The sequence below is a fragment of the Pleurodeles waltl genome, chromosome 10, assembly GCF_031143425.1.
Source record: "Pleurodeles waltl isolate 20211129_DDA chromosome 10, aPleWal1.hap1.20221129, whole genome shotgun sequence".
Lineage (NCBI taxonomy): Eukaryota > Metazoa > Chordata > Amphibia > Caudata > Salamandridae > Pleurodeles > Pleurodeles waltl.
In genome coordinates this window covers 595433605-595446618 of record NC_090449.1, presented here as the reverse complement: position 1 = coordinate 595446618, position 13014 = coordinate 595433605, and positions in this window count along the sequence as shown.

Sequence of the window (13014 nt, the reverse complement as noted above, 5' to 3'; positions counted from 1 at the left end):
TAGACACCTAGGGGAATCCAAGATGGGGTGACTTGTGGGGCTCTCACCAGGTTCTGTTACCCAGAATCCTTTGCAAACCTCACAATTTGGCCACAAATACACTTTTTCCTCGCATTTCGGTGACAGAAAGTTCTGGAATCTGAGAGGAGCCACAAATTTCCTTCCTCTCAGCATTCCCCCAAGTCTCCTGATAAAAAATGTACCTCACTTGTGTGGGTAGGCCTAGTGCCTGCATCAGGAAATACCCCAAAACACAACGTGGACACATCACATTTTACTCAAAGAAAACAGAGCAGTTTTTTTCCAAAGTGCCTAGCTGTGGATTTTGGCCTGTAGCTTAGCTGGCACCTAGGGAAAGCTACCAAACCTGCGTATTATTGAAAACTACACACCTAGGGGAATCCCAGATGGGGTGACGTGTGGGGCTCTCACCAGGTTCATTTACCCAGAATCCTTTGCAAACCTCACAATTTGGCCAAAAATACACTTTTTCCTCACATTTCAGTGACAGAAAGTTCTGGAATCTGAGAGGAGCCACAAATTTCTTTCCTCTCAGCATTCCCCCAAGTCTCCCGATAAAAATGGTACCTCACTTGTTTGTGTAGGCCTAGGGCTCGCACCAGGAAATGCCCCAAAACACAACCTGGACACATCACATTTTTCCAATGAAAACAGAGCTATTTTTTGCAAAGTGCCTAGCTGTGGATTTTGGCCTCTAGCTTAGCCGGCACCTAGGGAAACCTACCAAACCTGCGCATTATTGAAAACTAGACACCTAGGGTAATCCAAGATGGGGTGACGTGTGGGCCTCTCACCAGGTTCATTTACCCAGAATACTTTACAAACTTCAAAATATGGCTAAAGAAACTCTTTTTCCTCACATTTCGGTGACAGAAAGTTTTGAAATCTGAGAGGAGCCACAAATTTCCTTCCACCCAGCGTTGCCCTAAGTCTCTCATAAAAAATGGTACCTCACTTGGTTGGGTAGGCCTAGCGCTCACAACAGGAAATGCCCCAAAACACAACCTGGACACATCACATTTTTCCAATGAAAACAGAGCTATTTTTTGCAAAGTGCCTAGCTGTGGATTTTGGCCTCTAGCTAAGCCGGCACCTAGGGAAACCTACCAAACCTCTGCATTTTTTAAAACTACACACCTAGGGGAATCCAAGAGGGCTGACTTGTGGGGCTCTCACCAGGTTCTGATACCCAGAATCATTTGCAAACCTCAGGATTTGGCCAAAAATACTCTTTTTCCTCACATTTCGGTGACAGAAAGTTCTGGAGGAGCCACAAATTTCCTTCCTTCCAGGGTTCACCCAAATCTCCCGATAAAAATCGTACCTCACTTGTTTGGGTAGGCCTAGTGCTCGCAAAAGGAAATACCCCAAAACACAACCTGGACACATCACATTTTGCCAATGCAAACACAGCTATTTTTTGCAAAGTGACTAGCTGTGGATTTTGACCTCTAGCTCAGCCGGCACCTAGGGAAACCTACCAAACCTGCGCATTATTGAAAACCAGACACCTAGGGGAATCCAACATGGGGTGGCTTGTGGGGCTCTCACCAGGTTTATTTACCCAGAATACTTTACAAACTTCAAAATATGGCCAAAGAAACACTTTTTTCTCACATTTCGGTGACAGAAAGTTTTGAAATCTGAGAGGAGCCACAAATTTCCTTCCACCCAGCGTTGCCCTAAGTCTCTCATAAAAAATGGTACCTCACTTGTTTGGGTAGGCCTAGCGCTCACAACAGGAAATGCCCCAAAACACAACCTGGACACATCACATTTTTCCAATGAAAACAGAGCTATTTTTTGCAAAGTGCCTAGCTGTGGATTTTATCCTCTAGCTCAGCCGGCACCTAGGGAAACCTACCAAACCTCTGCATTTTTGAAAACTACACACATAGGGGAATCCAAGAGGGCTGACTTGTGCGGCTCTCACCAGGTTCATTTACCCAGAATCATTTGCAAACCTCAGGATTTGGCCAAAAATACTCTTTTTCCTCACATTTCGGTGACATAAAGTTCTGGAATCTGAGAGGAGCCACAAATTTCCTTCCACCCAGCATTGCCCTAAGTCTCCCATAAAAATGGTACCTCACTTGTTTGGGTAGGCCTAGCGCTCACAACAGGAAATGCCCCAAAACACAACCTGGACACATCACATTTTTCCAATGAAAACAGAGCTATTTTTTGCAAAGTGCCTAGCTGTGGATTTTGGGCTCTAGCTCAGCCGGCATCTATGGAAACCTACCAAACCTGTGCATTATTGAAAACTAGACACCTAGGGGAATCCAAGATGGGGTGCCTTGTGAGGCTCTCACCAGGTTCATTTACCCAGAGTCCTTTGCAAACCTCACAATTTGGCCAAAAATACACTTTTTCCTCACATTTCAGTGACAGAAAGTTCTGGAATCTGAGAGGAGCCACAAATTTCTTTTCTCTCAGCATTCCCCCAAGTCTCCCGATAACAATGGTACCTCACTTGTTTGGGTAGGCCTAGCGCTCGCACCAGGAAATGCCCCAAAACACAACCTGGACACATCACATTTTTCCAATGAAAACAGAGCTATTTTTTGCAAAGTGCCTAGCTGTGGATTTTGACCTTTAGCTCAGCCGGCACCTAGGGAAACCTACCAAACCTGTGCATTATTGAAAACCAGACACCTAGGGTAATCCACGATGGGGTGACTTGTGGGGTTCTCAACAGTTTCATTTACCCAGAATCCTTTGCAAACCTCAAAATATAGCCGAAAAACACTTTTCCCTCACATTTCGGTGACGGAAAGTTCTGGAATCTGAGAGGAGCCACAAATTTCCTTCCCCCCAGCGTTGCCCTAAGTCTCCCATAAAATTGGTACCTCACTTGTGTAGGCAGGCCTAGCGCTCACAACAGGAAATGCCCCAAAACACAACCTGGACACATCACATTTTTCCGAAGAAAACAGAGCTGTTTTTTGCAAAGTGCCTAGCTGTGGATTTTGGCCTCTAGCTCAGCCGGCATCTAGGGAAACCTACCCAACCTGTGCATTTATGAAAACTAGACACCTCGGGGAATCCAAGATGGGGTGACTTGTGGGGCTCTCACCAGGTTCTGTTACCCAGAATACTTTACAAACTTCAAAATATGGCCAAAGAAACACTTTTTCCTCACATTTCGGAGACAAAAAGTTTGGAAATCTGAGAGGAGCCACAAATTTCCTTCCACCCAGCGTTGCCCTAAGTCTCCCATAAAAATGGTACCTCACTTGTTTGGGTAGGCCTAGGGCTCGCACCAGGAAATGCCCCAAAACACAACCTGGACACATCACATTTTTCCAATGAAAACAGAGCTATTTTTTGCAAAGTGCCTAGCTGTGGATTGTGACCTCTAGCTCAGCCGGCCCCTAGGGAAACCTACCAAACCTGCGCATTATTAAAAACTAGACACCTATTGGAATCCAAGATGGGGTGGCTTGTGGGGCTCTCATCAGGTTCATTTACCCAGAATAATTTAACTTCAAAATATGGCCAAAGAAACAGTTTTTCCTCACATTTCGGTGACAGAAAGTTTTGAAATCTGAGAGGAGCCACAAATTTCCTTCCACCCAGCGTTGCCCTAAGTCTCCCATAAAAATGGTACCTCACTTGTTTGGGTACGCCTAGCGCTCACAACAGGAAATGCCCCAAAACACAACCGGGACACAACACATTTTTCCAATGAAAACAGAGCTATTTTTTGCAAAGTGCCTAGCTGTGGATTTTGGCCTCTAGCTCAGCCGGCATCTATGGAAACCTACCAAACCTGTGCATCTGTGAAAACTAGACACCTAGGGGAATCCAAGATGGGTGACTTGTGGGGCTCTCACCAGGTTCTGTTACCCAGAATCCTTTGCAAACCTCACAATTTGGCCACAAATACACTTTTTCCTCGCATTTCGATGACAGAAAGTTCTGGAATCTGAGAGGAGCCACAAATTTCCTTCCTCTCAGCATTCCCCCAAGTCTCCTGATAAAAAATGTTCCTCACTTGTGTGGGTAGGCCTAGTGCCTGCATCAGGAAATACCCCAAAACACAACGTGGACACATCACATTTTACTCAAAGAAAACAGAGCAGTTTTTTTCCAAAGTGCCTAGCTGTGGATTTTGGCCTGTAGCTTAGCCGGCACCTGGGGAAACCTACCAAAGCTGCGCATTATTGAAAACTAGACACCTAGGGGAATCCAAGATGGGGTGACGTGTGGGGTTCTCACCAGGTTCATTTACCCAGAATACTTTACAAACTTCAAAATATGGCCAAAGAAACACTTTTTCCTCACATTTCGGTGACAGAAAGTTTTGACATCTGAGAGGAGCCACAAATTTCCTTCCACCCAGCATTGCCCTAAATCTCCCATAAAAATGGTACCTCACTTGTTTGGGTAGGCCTAGCGCTCACAACAGGAAATGCCCCAAAACACAACCTGGACACATCACATTTTTCCAATGAAAACAGAGCTATTTTTTGCAAAGTGCCTAGCTGTGGATTTTGGCCTCTAGCTCAGCCGGCATCTATGGAAACCTACCAAACCTGTGCATTATTGAAAACTAGACACCTAGGGGAATCCAAGATGGGGTGGCTTGTGAGGCTCTCACCAGTTTCATTTACCCAGAGTCCTTTGCAAACCTCACAATTTGGCCAAAAATACACTTTTTCCTCACATTTCAGTGACAGAAAGTTCTGGAATCTGAGAGGAGCCACAAATTTCTTTCCTCTCAGCATTACCCCAAGTCTCCTGATAACAATGGTACCTCACTTGTTTGGGTAGGCCTAGCGCTCGCACCAGGAAATGCCCCAAAACACAACCTGGACACATCACATTTTTCCAATGAAAACAGAGCTATTTTTTGCAAAGTGCCTAGCTGTGGATTTTGACCTTTAGCTCAGCCGGCACCTAGGGAAACCTACCAAACCTGCACATTATTGAAAACCAGACACCTAGGGTAATCCACGATGGGGTGACTTGTGGGGTTCTCACCAGGTTCATTTACCCAGAATCCTTTGCAAACCTCAAAATATGGCCAAAAAACACTTTTCCCTCACATTTCGGTGACAGAAAGTTCTGGAATCTGAGAGGAGCCACAAATTTCCTTCCCCCCAGCGTTGCCCTAAGTCTCCCATAAAAATGGTACCTCACTTGTGTAGGTAGGCCTAGCGCTCACAACAGGAAATGCCCGAAAACACAACCTGGACACATCACATTTTTCCAAAGAAAACAGAGCTGTTTTTTGCAAAGTGCCTAGCTGTGGATTTTGGCCTCTAGCTCAGCCGGCATCTAGGGAAACCTACCAAACCTGTGCATTTATGAAAACTAGACACCTAGGGGAATCCAAGATGTGGTGACTTGTGGGGCTCTCACCAGGTTCTGTTACCCAGAATACTTTACAAACTTCAAAATATGGCCAAAGAAACACTTTTTCCTCACATTTCGGTGACAAAAAGTTTTGAAATCTGAGAGGAGCCACAAATTTCCTTCCACCCAGCGTTGCCCTAAGTCTCCCATAAAAATGGTACCTCACTTGTTTGGGTAGGCCTAGGGCTCGCACCAGGAAATGCCCCAAAACACAACCTGGACACATCACATTTTTCCAATGAAAACAGAGCTATTTTTTGCAAAGTGCCTAGCAGTGGATTGTGACCTCTAGCTCAGCCGGCCCCTAGGGAAACCTACCAAACCTGTGCATTATTAAAAACTAGACACCTAGTGGAATCCAAGATGGGGTGGCTTGTGGAGCTCTCATCAGGTTCATTTACCCAGAATAATTTAACTTCAAAATATGGCCAAAGAAACAGTTTTTCCTCACATTTCGGTGACAGAAAGTTTTGAAATCTGAGAGGAGCCACAAATTTCCTTCCACCCAGCGTTGCCCTAAGTCTCCCATAAAAATGGTACCTCACTTGTTTGGGTACGCCTAGTGCTCACAACAGGAAATGCCCCAAAACACAACCGGGACACAACACATTTTTCCAATGAAAACAGAGCTATTTTTTGCAAAGTGCCTAGCTGTGGATTTTGGCCTCTAGCTCAGCCGGCATCTATGGAAACCTACCAAACCTGTGCATTTGTGAAAACTAGACACCTCGGGGAATCCAAGATGGGGTGACTTGTGGGGCTCTCACCAGGTTCTGTTACCCAGAATCCTTTGCAAACCTCACAATTTGGCCACAAATACACTTTTTCCTCGCATTTCGGTGACAGAAAGTTCTGGAATCTGAGAGGAGCCACAAATTTCCTTCCTCTCAGCATTCCCCCAAGTCTCCTGATAAAAAATGTACCTCACTTGTGTGGGTAGGCCTAGTGCCTGCATCAGGAAATACCCCAAAACACAACGTGGACACATCACATTTTACTCAAAGAAAACAGAGCAGTTTTTTTCCAAAGTGCCTAGCTGTGGATTTTGGCCTGTAGCTTAGCCGGCACCTAGGGAAACCTACCAAACCTGCGCATTATTGAAAACTAGACACCTAGGGGAATCCAAGATGGGGTGACGTGTGGGGTTCTCACCAGGTTCATTTACCCAGAATACTTTACAAACTTCAAAATATGGCCAAAGAAACACTTTTTCCTCACATTTCGGTGCAGAAAGTTTTGAAATCTGAGAGGAGCCACAAATTTCCTTCCACCCAGCGTTGCCCTAAGTCTCTCATAAAAAATGGTACCTCACTTGTTTGGGTAGGCATAGCGCTCACAACAGGAAATGCCCCAAAACACAACCTGGACACATCACATTTTTCCAATGAAAACAGAGCTATTTTTTGCAAAGTGCCTAGCTGTGGATTTTGGCCTCTAGCTCAGCCGGCACCTAGGCAAACCTACCAAACCTCTGCATTTTTTAAAACTACACACCTAGGGGAATCCAAGAAGGCTGACTTGTGGGGCTCTCACCAGGTTCTGATACCCAGAATCATTTGCAAACCTCAGGATTTGGCCAAAAATACTCTTTTTCCTCACATTTCGGTGACAGAAAGTTCTGGAGGAGCCACACATTTCCTTCCTTCCAGTGTTCACCCAAATCTCCCGATAAAAATGGTACCTCACTTGTTTGGGTAGGCCTAGTGCTCGCAACAGGAAATGCCCCAAAACACAACCTGGACACATCACATTTTGCCAATGCAAACAGAGCTATTTTTTGCCAAGTGCCTAGCTGTGGATTTTGACCTCTAGCTCAGCCGGCACCTATGGAAACCTACCAAACCTGCGCATTATTGAAAACCAGACACCTAGGGGAATCCAAGATATGGTGTCTTGTGGGGCTCTCACCAGGTGTATTTAGCCAGAATACTTTACAAACTTCAAAATATGGCCAAAGAAACACTTTTTCCTCACATTTCGGTGACAGAAAGTTTTGAAATCTGAGAGGAGCCACAAATTTCCTTCCACGCAGCATTGCCCTAAGTCTCCCATAAAAATGGTACCTCACTTGTTTGGGTAGGCCTAGCGCTCACAACAGGAAATGCCCCAAAACACAACCTGGACACATCACATTTTTCCAATGAAAACAGAGCTATTTTTTGCAAAGTGCCTAGCTGTGGATTTTGGCCTCTAGCTCAGCCGGCATCTATGGAAACCTACCAAACCTGTGCATTATTGAAAACTAGACACCTAGGGGAATCCAAGATGGGGTGGCTTGTGAGGCTCTCACCAGGTTCATTTACCCAGAATCCTTTGCAAACCACACAATTTGGCCAAAAACACACTTTTTCCTCACATTTCAGTGACAGAAAGTTCTGGAATCTGAGAGGAGCCACAAATTTCTTTCCTCTCAGCATTCCCCCAAGTCTCCCGATAAAAATGGTACCTCACTTGTTTGGGTAGGCCTAGGGCTCGCAACAGGAAATGCCCCAAAACACAACATGGACACATCACATTTTTCCAATGAAAACAGAGCTATTTTATGCAAAGTGCCTAGCTGTGGATTTTGGCCTGTAGCTTAGCCGGCACCTAGGGAAACCTACCAAACCTGCGCATTATTGAAAACTAGACACCTAGGGGAATCCAAGATGGGGTGACGTGTGGGGTTCTCACCAGGTTCATTTACCCAGAATACTTTACAAACTTCAAAATATGGCCAAAGAAACACTTTTTCCTCACATTTCGGTGCAGAAAGTTTTGAAATCTGAGAGGAGCCACAAATTTCCTTCCACCCAGCGTTGCCCTAAGTCTCTCATAAAAAATGGTACCTCACTTGTTTGGGTAGGCATAGCGCTCACAACAGGAAATGCCCCAAAACACAACCTGGACACATCACATTTTTCCAATGAAAACAGAGCTATTTTTTGCAAAGTGCCTAGCTGTGGATTTTGGCCTCTAGCTCAGCCGGCACCTAGGCAAACCTACCAAACCTCTGCATTTTTGAAAACTACACACCTAGGGGAATCCAAGAAGGCTGACTTGTGGGGCTCTCACCAGGTTCTGATACCCAGAATCATTTGCAAACCTCAGGATTTGGCCAAAAATACTCTTTTTCCTCACATTTCGGTGACAGAAAGTTCTGGAGGAGCCACACATTTCCTTCCTTCCAGTGTTCACCCAAATCTCCCGATAAAAATGGTACCTCACTTGTTTGGGTAGGCCTAGTGCTCGCAACAGGAAATGCCCCAAAACACAACCTGGACACATCACATTTTGCCAATGCAAACAGAGCTATTTTTTGCCAAGTGCCTAGCTGTGGATTTTGACCTCTAGCTCAGCCGGCACCTAGGGAAACCTACCAAACCTGCGCATTATTGAAAACCAGACACCTAGGGGAATCCAAGATATGGTGTCTTGTGGGGCTCTCACCAGGTGTATTTAGCCAGAATACTTTACAAACTTCAAAATATGGCCAAAGAAACACTTTTTCCTCACATTTCGGTGACAGAAAGTTTTGAAATCTGAGAGGAGCCACAAATTTCCTTCCACGCAGCATTGCCCTAAGTCTCCCATAAAAATGGTACCTCACTTGTTTGGGTAGGCCTAGCGCTCACAACAGGAAATGCCCCAAAACACAACCTGGACACATCACATTTTTCCAATGAAAACAGAGCTATTTTTTGCAAAGTGCCTAGCTGTGGATTTTGGCCTCTAGCTCAGCCGGCATCTATGGAAACCTACCAAACCTGTGCATTATTGAAAACTAGACACCTAGGGGAATCCAAGATGGGGTGGCTTGTGAGGCTCTCACCAGGTTCATTTACCCAGAATCCTTTGCAAACCACACAATTTGGCCAAAAACACACTTTTTCCTCACATTTCAGTGACAGAAAGTTCTGGAATCTGAGAGGAGCCACAAATTTCTTTCCTCTCAGCATTCCCCCAAGTCTCCCGATAAAAATGGTACCTCACTTGTTTGGGTAGGCCTAGGGCTCGCAACAGGAAATGCCCCAAAACACAACATGGACACATCACATTTTTCCAATGAAAACAGAGCTATTTTTTGCAAAGTGCCTAGCTGTGGTTTTTGTCCTCTAGCTTAGCCGGCACCTAGGGAAACCTACCAAACCTGCGCATTATTGAAAACTAGACACCTAGGGGAATCCAAGATGGGGTGACATGTGGGGCTCTCACCAGGTTCATTTACCCAGAATACTTTACAAACTTCAAAATATGGCCAAAGAAACAGTTTTTCCTCACATTTAGGTGACAGAAAGTTTTGAAATCCGAGAGGAGCCACAAATTTCCTTCCACCCAGCGTTGCCCTAAGTCTCTCATAAAAAATGGTACCTCACTTGTTTGGGTAGGCCTAGCGCTCACAACAGGAAATGCCCGAAAACACAACCTGGACACATCACATTTTTCCAAAGAAAACAGAGCTGTTTTTTGCAAAGTGCCTAGCTGTGGATTTTGGCCTCTAGCTCAGCCGGCATCTAGGGAAACCTACCAAACCTGTGCATTTATGAAAACTAGACACCTAGGGGAATCCAAGATGTGGTGACTTGTGGGGCTCTCACCAGGTTCTGTTACCCAGAATACTTTACAAACTTCAAAATATGGCCAAAGAAACACTTTTTCCTCACATTTCGGTGACAAAAAGTTTTGAAATCTGAGAGGAGCCACAAATTTCCTTCCACCCAGCGTTGCCCTAAGTCTCCCATAAAAATGGTACCTCACTTGTTTGGGTAGGCCTAGGGCTCGCACCAGGAAATGCCCCAAAACACAACCTGGACACATCACATTTTTCCAATGAAAACAGAGCTATTTTTTGCAAAGTGCCTAGCAGTGGATTGTGACCTCTAGCTCAGCCGGCCCCTAGGGAAACCTACCAAACCTGTGCATTATTAAAAACTAGACACCTAGTGGAATCCAAGATGGGGTGGCTTGTGGAGCTCTCATCAGGTTCATTTACCCAGAATAATTTAACTTCAAAATATGGCCAAAGAAACAGTTTTTCCTCACATTTCGGTGACAGAAAGTTTTGAAATCTGAGAGGAGCCACAAATTTCCTTCCACCCAGCGTTGCCCTAAGTCTCCCATAAAAATGGTACCTCACTTGTTTGGGTACGCCTAGTGCTCACAACAGGAAATGCCCCAAAACACAACCGGGACACAACACATTTTTCCAATGAAAACAGAGCTATTTTTTGCAAAGTGCCTAGCTGTGGATTTTGGCCTCTAGCTCAGCCGGCATCTATGGAAACCTACCAAACCTGTGCATTTGTGAAAACTAGACACCTCGGGGAATCCAAGATGGGGTGACTTGTGGGGCTCTCACCAGGTTCTGTTACCCAGAATCCTTTGCAAACCTCACAATTTGGCCACAAATACACTTTTTCCTCGCATTTCGGTGACAGAAAGTTCTGGAATCTGAGAGGAGCCACAAATTTCCTTCCTCTCAGCATTCCCCCAAGTCTCCTGATAAAAAATGTACCTCACTTGTGTGGGTAGGCCTAGTGCCTGCATCAGGAAATACCCCAAAACACAACGTGGACACATCACATTTTACTCAAAGAAAACAGAGCAGTTTTTTTCCAAAGTGCCTAGCTGTGGATTTTGGCCTGTAGCTTAGCCGGCACCTAGGGAAACCTACCAAACCTGCGCATTATTGAAAACTAGACACCTAGGGGAATCCAAGATGGGGTGACGTGTGGGGTTCTCACCAGGTTCATTTACCCAGAATACTTTACAAACTTCAAAATATGGCCAAAGAAACACTTTTTCCTCACATTTCGGTGACAGAAAGTTTTGAAATCTGAGAGGAGCCACAAATTTCCTTCCACCCAGCGTTGCCCTAAGTCTCTCATAAAAAATGGTACCTCACTTGTTTGGGTAGGCATAGCGCTCACAACAGGAAATGCCCCAAAACACAACCTGGACACATCACATTTTTCCAATGAAAACAGAGCTATTTTTTGCAAAGTGCCTAGCTGTGGATTTTGGCCTCTAGCTCAGCCGGCACCTAGGCAAACCTACCAAACCTCTGCATTTTTGAAAACTACACACCTAGGGGAATCCAAGAAGGCTGACTTGTGGGGCTCTCACCAGGTTCTGATACCCAGAATCATTTGCAAACCTCAGGATTTGGCCAAAAATACTCTTTTTCCTCACATTTCGGTGACAGAAAGTTCTGGAGGAGCCACACATTTCCTTCCTTCCAGTGTTCACCCAAATCTCCCGATAAAAATGGTACCTCACTTGTTTGGGTAGGCCTAGTGCTCGCAACAGGAAATGCCCCAAAACACAACCTGGACACATCACATTTTGCCAATGCAAACAGAGCTATTTTTTGCCAAGTGCCTAGCTGTGGATTTTGACCTCTAGCTCAGCCGGCACCTAGGGAAACCTACCAAACCTGCGCATTATTGAAAACCAGACACCTAGGGGAATCCAAGATATGGTGTCTTGTGGGGCTCTCACCAGGTGTATTTAGCCAGAATACTTTACAAACTTCAAAATATGGCCAAAGAAACACTTTTTCCTCACATTTCGGTGACAGAAAGTTTTGAAATCTGAGAGGAGCCACAAATTTCCTTCCACGCAGCATTGCCCTAAGTCTCCCATAAAAATGGTACCTCACTTGTTTGGGTAGGCCTAGCGCTCACAACAGGAAATGCCCCAAAACACAACCTGGACACATCACATTTTTCCAATGAAAACAGAGCTATTTTTTGCAAAGTGCCTAGCTGTGGATTTTGGCCTCTAGCTCAGCCGGCATCTATGGAAACCTACCAAACCTGTGCATTATTGAAAACTAGACACCTAGGGGAATCCAAGATGGGGTGGCTTGTGAGGCTCTCACCAGGTTCATTTACCCAGAATCCTTTGCAAACCACACAATTTGGCCAAAAACACACTTTTTCCTCACATTTCAGTGACAGAAAGTTCTGGAATCTGAGAGGAGCCACAAATTTCTTTCCTCTCAGCATTCCCCCAAGTCTCCCGATAAAAATGGTACCTCACTTGTTTGGGTAGGCCTAGGGCTCGCAACAGGAAATGCCCCAAAACACAACATGGACACATCACATTTTTCCAATGAAAACAGAGCTATTTTTTGCAAAGTGCCTAGCTGTGGTTTTTGTCCTCTAGCTTAGCCGGCACCTAGGGAAACCTACCAAACCTGCGCATTATTGAAAACTAGACACCTAGGGGAATCCAAGATGGGGTGACATGTGGGCTCTCACCAGGTTCATTTACCCAGAATACTTTACAAACTTCAAAATATGGCCAAAGAAACAGTTTTTCCTCAAATTTAGGTGACAGAAAGTTTTGAAATCCGAGAGGAGCCACAAATTTCCTTCCACCCAGCGTTGCCCTAAGTCTCTCATAAAAAATGGTACCTCACTTGTTTGGGTAGGCCTAGCGCTCACAACAGGAAATGCCCCAAAACACAACCTGGACACATCACATTTTTCCAATGAAAACAGAGCTATTTTTTGCAAAGTGCCTAGCTGTGGATTTTGGCCTCTAGCTCAGCCGGCACCTAGGGAAACCTACCAAACCTCTGCATTTTTTAAAACTACACACCTAGGGGAATCCAAGAGGGCTGACTTGTGGGGCTCTCACCAG